Genomic DNA, 7817 nt, shown 5'->3' on the forward strand with positions numbered 1-7817 from the left:
AAGGGTCAAAAAACAAAACAGACTGAATAGTTACTGAAGTCAACATTCCAAATGAAATGTTAGATTGTCCTAATGCAGACATAGAGGCAATCCCATGAGCAGCACAAAGCCTTCTGATCAGAATAAAAATAGAAGATATACATTTGCAAATCACAGAATCATGGAGTTGGAAGAGACCATAACGGCCATCCAGTCCAACGCCCTGCTATGCAAGAACTCTCAATCAAAGCATCCCCGACAGATGGCCATCCAGCCTTTGCTTAAAGACATTCAAGGGAGGAGACCACCACACTCCAAGGAAGTGTGTTCCACTGTCAAACAGCCCTTACTGTCAGGAAGTTCCTCCTAATGTTGAGGTGGAATCTCTTTTCCTGTAGCTTGCATCCATTGTTCCATATTCTAGTCTCTGGAGCAGCAGAAAACAAGTCAGCTCCCTCCTCAATATGACATCCCTTCAAATATTTAAACAGGGCTATCATATCTTAACCTATTCTTCTCCAGGCTAAACATCCCCAGCTCCCTAAGCAGTTCCTCATAGGGCATGGTTTCCAGATATTTCACCATTTTAGTTACCCTCCTTTGGACACACTCCAGTTTTTCAGCATCCTTTTTGAATTATGGTGCCCAGAACTGGACACAGTATTCCAGGTGGGTTCTTACCAAAGCAGAATAGAGTGGCACTGTTACTTCCCTTGATCTAGGCACTACACTTCTATTGATGCAGCCTAAAATCACATTGGCCTTGTTAGCTGCCGCATCATACTGTTGACTCGTGTTCCATTTGTGGTCTACTTGGACTCCCAGATCCCTTTCACATGTAGTCCCATTCAGCCAGGTGTCCCCCATCCTATATCTGTGCATTTCATTTTTCCTCCCTAAGTGCAGTACCTTACATTTCTCCGTGTTGAATTTCATTTTGTTAGCTTTGGCCTAGCTTTCTAGTCTATTCAGGTCATTTTGAATTTTGATCCTGTCCTCTGGGGTATTAGATACTCCTCCTAATTTGGTATCATCTGCAAATTTGATAACTATGCCCCCAATTCTGTCATCCAGGATGAAAAGGAGCCATTGTTTGTTGTATATTGAGTGTTATAGTGCCAGGACAGTTGTGGGGGCTGTCACCAACATGGTTCACCAACTATATTGCACACTTTTCCCTGAATCTTCAACTTCCATAACTTTGAGATATACAAAACTACACACAGGGCCATGCCCTAATCAACTGCTCTAAAAAATTCTGTTTTCTACTTTGCTGGGCAAGGAAAGAACAAATAATGGAATTACTGCCCTTCCCAGCAGTAGCTGGGGCTAAGAGAACACATGAGGGCAAGTTCATACCAATCTGGTCATTTTCCAATAAGCATACTCAGGTCTATACACATCTACTCATTTTTAAAAGCCCTCAATAGCTGAAAAGAATTGAAATATTATTAATTTTTTTCGTATCTCCAACCACTGAGAGGATGCCTATGAGGTGCATCTGGTGACTAGAGGTTCCCCATGCCTCAGGTAGAGTTAACCGCTCTGTTTGGACCAAGAAATCAGTCTTTGTTTGGGCACAGAAACGTACCTGAGAGATATACAAGAGAATTGGACCTAGAAAGGCACCAGCACTTAAAATCTAGTTCAGTATTTAAATCAACAAGTGCCTTTAGACATATTAAACTTATATTTAGGTTTTAGTGTTTCTTGTTAGCAGAAGGTGGTGGAGGGAGAAGAAGTACAACCTATTACTATTTTCATCATTCTTATATATTTGCACTTCCATGTGTTCAGTAGAACTCCTAATCAGAGGTGGCACTAATGTGTGGGTATCTAAGGTGGCACCACTTTAATGACAGTGCATATGTAGTGCGCGCACACACACACTTGATAAAAAATAAGCCTGCTTTCTGATCTGAGGCATCTGTACCTCAGGTGGCTTCCCTCAAGACTCGCCAAAAATTGGGCAGAATGAAAGGCTGTGTAATAAGTAGTCACAGCTATCCTGGCTACCTCTGTTGGGAGCTGGCAATCCAACTTTTCATTTTCCATTTAGTCAGAGACCAGCAGCAAAGGGGTATATTTTTGCTTGCTAAGAATTTGCAGCACATGCCTTACTTCTAAATAATCTAATCTTCCTTAGTATAAGGTGGGTTTCTATACAGTATGTGTTTGTGTTTTACTGTGCTGCTATCTGTAGGACTTCTGAGTAGTGGTGAAGAACCATAGAATAGAGCCAGAAGGGATCACAACGGCCACCTAATCCAACCCTGTCATGAAGGGAATCACAACTAAAGCACGGCAAAGTGTTGGACTACATAGCCCTTGCAGCCCCTTCTGACTCTGTGATTCACAGCAGGGTGATTGAGGTGTGGATGCTCATGTAAAGCAGGGATTTAGGATGCTGTATAATGTTTGCTGGTGGAAAAGAAAAATTTGAACCCCATGGAATGTTTTCTGGTGGTGTTCTATGGATTAGAGACACCAGTAATCACTCTGATTTGCAGTGCTCAGATTAATGTGAACTTGTTTACATTGGTTCTCTTTTCTGTACAAAACACTGCAGTGGTACCAGACCTGTGTATGCACAAAGGAAGGTGCATTTATAGTATATGTGGTTTGACTCCCTCTTGTCCCTCTTTTTCCTTCTGTTTGTTAGTGTGGGCTGGAACCAGACCCAATCTCTCCATTGTTGCAATCAGGATTTCTGCAAAGTCTTTCCCCCCCCCTGCTTACAAATTGCCTTTACTTTGCCTTGAAATTTTGGCTTATTTCCATCTTCAATAATGGAGAAATTGTTGCTGTGACTGTGGACAAATTGCTTCTGTTCAGTGTTGCAACAAGTCAAACAGGCCCTTATCCAGGGTATCCAATACCACACAGATGTCTCTTCCCTCTTCTGAAGGAGAGCATCTTACAAAATATCCCAGATCTGAAGAAGTCATATGTGTGCACACAGTTTTCTTTCCCCCACCCCCACCAAAACATTGAAGAGCCTCACTGTGAGCTATGACACAACTGGGAACCATTGAGGCAGAGGAACCGTTCTGCCTTACAACTCCACTTTTCAGCCCAAGTTACCCACATAATGATGCATAATTACAAAATCTCCTTTCCCACAATTGCAACAGAAGCAAAGTGGAACCCAATAATCAAGGGAATTTTAAACCAAATGTCTGTCAAAATAAGAAAGTCTTGGCTTCATCTAATAGCAGCAATCACCCTTCTGCTTATAAGGTGCATCTGTGGAAGGTGAAATAGTCTTTCATCAATGTCTTATCTCATAAAGAAGAAAGTGACCAAAGTACACAATAAGGAGGTATTTGAGAATGACTTACAGGGTCAAATTGGAGCTAAAGCCACTCAAGGCTAGATTTAAATAATCAGTTCACCAGTTGCCAACAATCAAAATGTAATCCTTAATTGGTATAAAACACAAGCAAGAATCAAGTTGGTTTGATAATTTTGCTACAAAAGAGGCTTAATCAACAGCCAGTCCCAGGATATACACTCTCTTGCTGGATAAAAACCAAATAGAATTATGCAACATCAGGCAGGCAGCTCTGTGCAACATTTATGCTGTAGTGTAGGAGGACAACCAAAAGCATCCTTAAATTCTGTCTATTTATGTTCTCAAATAAAACAAAAACTGTGTTTATATTCATATATATGGACAGAAATGATATTTACAACCACGTCTTCTAAGCTCCTCCTAGGTTCTTTTCTTTCCCTCCCCCATTTTTGCCATGCTTCTCATGTTGTGCTGTTTGTGTGTGAGGGGGAGAGCCCTGCTCTTGCCAAGGGTGACCTCAGCTCATTCTTATTTGGTGATACGCAGGAGAATTTTGCTGAAACATTTGCAAAGTTTGAAAGCCCCAGAGTTATTATCTGTATTTGCTCCTTATTCTCTTTGTTTTGCATGTTCTGTTGCTCTCGTGGAATAAAGCACCAAAACTGAAATTTGTTTGTTTGTTTGTTTTGTTTAAAGAAATGACGCCTTTCAGACAACTGCACCAACTTTCAGGAAAGCCTTCTATCATCTTCTCACCAAATACAAGTCTCTTTTTCTCACACAAGAGCCATGTAACAGATAGTTTAAGAAAAGAAAATCACTGTGCAAAACTAATATTTAAAATAAACAACTAAACACATCTCTTTCCTGCACAACCGTGTTCTTTATACAGCTAGAACAATACTAAGCAAGTCATTAAAGTAAGTATTAGTGTTATCATACGGTCAAAAGAAGAAAAAACAAAGAAAATTGCAACATTCATGCATTTTAGGGCTACAGACATCAGGGGAAAATTGACCTCAAACATAAAAACAAGAAAGGGAAAACTTCACACCTACAACAACATCCATAGCACATTCTTATATCTATTTAGTAGCTTAAATGCAAGCCAACTTCTTTGAGGCTATACAACCTTCAGCTGCTAACATATGACTGAATGCTCTGATGTACAAAAATAATTCTACACTGGAGAATCGCTCAACTTTGGCCTGTTACAGACTGCCAAAATAAAGCGGCTTTGGGTCTTTTTGGAAGTATGCTATTTAAATGATGCATGGGTCCTAAGAGTCCGGAGGTCGCGCCAAAGCCACACTCCATTCCTAAGCACTGGAGTGCAGCTTTGGTGCAGCTTCCGGATTCTTCGGATGCATGCATCATTTAAATAGCATACCGCCAAAGAGACCCGAAGTAGCTTTATTTTGGCAGTCTGTAACAGGCCTTTGTTTTATGTATTTGTTGTTCTGGACTTTTCAAGTCATTTCTGACTTCTGGTGATCCTATGGTGAAACTATCATAGGGTTTTCTTGGCAAGCGTCTTTCAGAGGGGATTATATCTTTGCTTCCTCTGAGGCTGAGAGAGTGTGACTTGCCCAAGATACCCAATGGGTTTCCATGGCTGAACAGGAAATGAATCTTGGTCTCCAGACTCCCAGTACAACACTTATACCAATTTACCACTCTTTGTGACTCTTTGTACAAGAATTTAATTATTTTTTCATATAAAGGATTGTGTGTCTATGTCCCCTACACATCAACAATCTTAAACAGTACAGACATAATGTTGTTGTTCTGTGCTCTCAAATCAACTCCGATTTACGGCAACGCGATCCTAGAGTTTTCTTGAGAAGATTTCTTCAGAGGAGGTTTACCACTGCCTTCCTCTAAGGCTACAACACTGTCACTTGCCCAATGTCACCCAGTGAATTTCCACGGCTGAGTGGAGATTGAAAGCCTGGTCTGCCAGTTGCCTAGTCCAATACTCAAATCACTACACTATGATAGTCATAACAGACATGATACAGGTGTAACATTTCAGACAGATGTACAATAGATGACCAAGTCCCAAGTAAAACAAAGGTTTGTGTATCCTTGTCTCTCACAGCTAATAATGGTACCCATCTATATATACACACTGCTTGCTGGATCTCACTAGTAGACTCAGACAAATTCTTTGTGCAGGTAGATTTTAACCATGTTTATTTTTATTTGATTGAAATATATTTTTAAAAGTACTTGCAGTGGAATTACATTCTTTACTGGAGCACTGAAACAGGATCATGAGAGGGGTGTGTATGTGCACAACCTCAGGGGTTTAATTACCACCACAGAAATGCACATAAAAAGGTTTTATGTGCATTTTTGTGGTGCTACCTCTGTTATTTGTACCTTTTTATTATTGCAAAAACTGTCAGTGCTTGTGGATTTTGGAACTTGCTGTATTTTGTTGAATGGTCAACACAACTATCCCTGAATATACTACCTGCAACAGGAAGTGATACCACCTAGTTTCTTGAATTACATTGCTCCCTTTTTTGCCCCAAGAGATCCTCACTGTCTTGTATATCCCAATTAGAACGTGACCACTAGAGAACCTCTTTTGAGTTGAGAGCTTGGTTCCTTGCCAGACAGTCTTTCTGCCAGCTCCCTATACTCGCATCTTTGAAGGTCTGCAGGAGCTGCACCATCTGCAAGGGTTGCTGGCTCCAAGTGAGCTGGGACTTGTGCTCACTGAGTTTTCAAATCCTTTGTATGACACTGTCCCTACCCCAGCTGGATCATGAGATTGCCGTTATGTGCTTCAAGTAGACTCCAACATATGGTGATTCTTATCATATGGTTTCCTTGGCAAGATTTATTTGAATTTGGGAAGGGGGGTGGTATTTTCAAGCTGTGAATGGTTGACTCATGGATAAAATAATACTGTACATGGATATGGACGCACAAATGTATCATTAAATCTTTATTCCCTGCACATAAAGTACTTGTACAGACTTCATTCTACATTTTCTCTAGTAGTAAAAGATTTCTATACATTATCATTTAGGTTCTTTTTTCTTCCACAGAAAGCCTCCTGTGGTGCCAATCTTAAAACAATTTTTTGCCATATATGTATTCCATATTCTTAACAAAGGTTTTAACATGATTATTAAAATCTGAATTTGCCTTGATTTTGTCATACTCAAGAAACTCATGCCAACCAAATCTTAAATGAAAACCTTTCAACTATTACGGTTTCTTGTTTAGTAACATCATCCAGTCTTTTAACCAAACTAAACAGGCAGAAATACACAATTTCAAATTCAGCAATTCCAAGCTGCCTCTAAGGCCCAAAACAGACAGGCAGGAAAGTGCGACTTCCAGCAGCTCTGTGGAAATGGCATTTAGACAGCGCATGCCTCCAGAGTGGGCAGCTGGAAGCCCACTGTCCAGCCAGGATAAGCTGACCCCAAAAGGAGAGGAGAATGTCTGCTCTTTGTCAGTGTTCCATTCAGGACAGCAGCAGTGGCTCCGATTGGGACTGGGACTGTGCAGTCATCATGGTCCTGCACAGACTGGAGCAGAAGCAGCCTCTGGCCACTCCTTTTGCCCTGTCTGCATGACCGCTTCAGTTTCTCATCTTGTAAAATTTTGAATCTGACTCTTAGCTTTTTACCTTGCCAAATAAACTGTGCAATATCCTTCTGGGTACTGTTTGAAACATAAATAACATTTTTGGTAACATTCATCTTTATCACTGATATTCTACCCAATAATGACTTCAGTTTTGGCGATTTCATCAACTTCTGTTTATCTTCATTCAAAGCATTAACATAATGGTTAGTATTTGAAACATTTACCCCCAAATATTTAACTTTTTTGTTCAACTTTTTAACAAACCCTTTCTGTCTTTTGGCACCACCATTACTGTTTTGCCTTTATTTATTTTAAATCCAAGAATAATGTTAGGAGCTGTAGTCCTATGACATCTGAAGAGCTGCACATTCCCCACACCCATTTGAATAAGCTCTTATGTGCTTATCACACTAGTTAGTTGTTTCCAGTTGTTCCATTTGAAAACGTATTCTCCTATACTCAGAAAGGTAGCAGAATGGCAATACACTCTTTCGCACCATCTCTGCATTTGTGCTTTAGTGGTTTTACTTAACATATTTATTTCCTTGCACTTGAAATATGACAGCTGTAATTGCACAATTACATAACAACACCATTTTGGAACCATTCCACACCCAAATCGGGAAGATGATCACACAGAAACCCATGCTACTTCCAACATTTTTCCTACACTTTTTGCTGTAAACCAATACTTGCTTGGTTTTGCTTTTGTATATTGCAGTACACTTTAAACCTTTCCTGAACTGTGTGATTTCTCTAGAAATTAATCTATAGTAAGATTACATCAGACTTAGGCTATTGTGCTACTCTACTTAATTCTTTTTTTAATTATGTAGAAAAATTACATGTTGGAGAATGGAGAACAGTGGTTCTCTAGGGGACTCTTGGTAATGCCACTGCCCTCCCAGCCCAACCACTGGAGGCATTGTAG

The sequence above is a fragment of the Sceloporus undulatus genome, chromosome 5 (genome assembly GCF_019175285.1).
Source record: "Sceloporus undulatus isolate JIND9_A2432 ecotype Alabama chromosome 5, SceUnd_v1.1, whole genome shotgun sequence".
NCBI lineage: Eukaryota > Metazoa > Chordata > Lepidosauria > Squamata > Phrynosomatidae > Sceloporus > Sceloporus undulatus.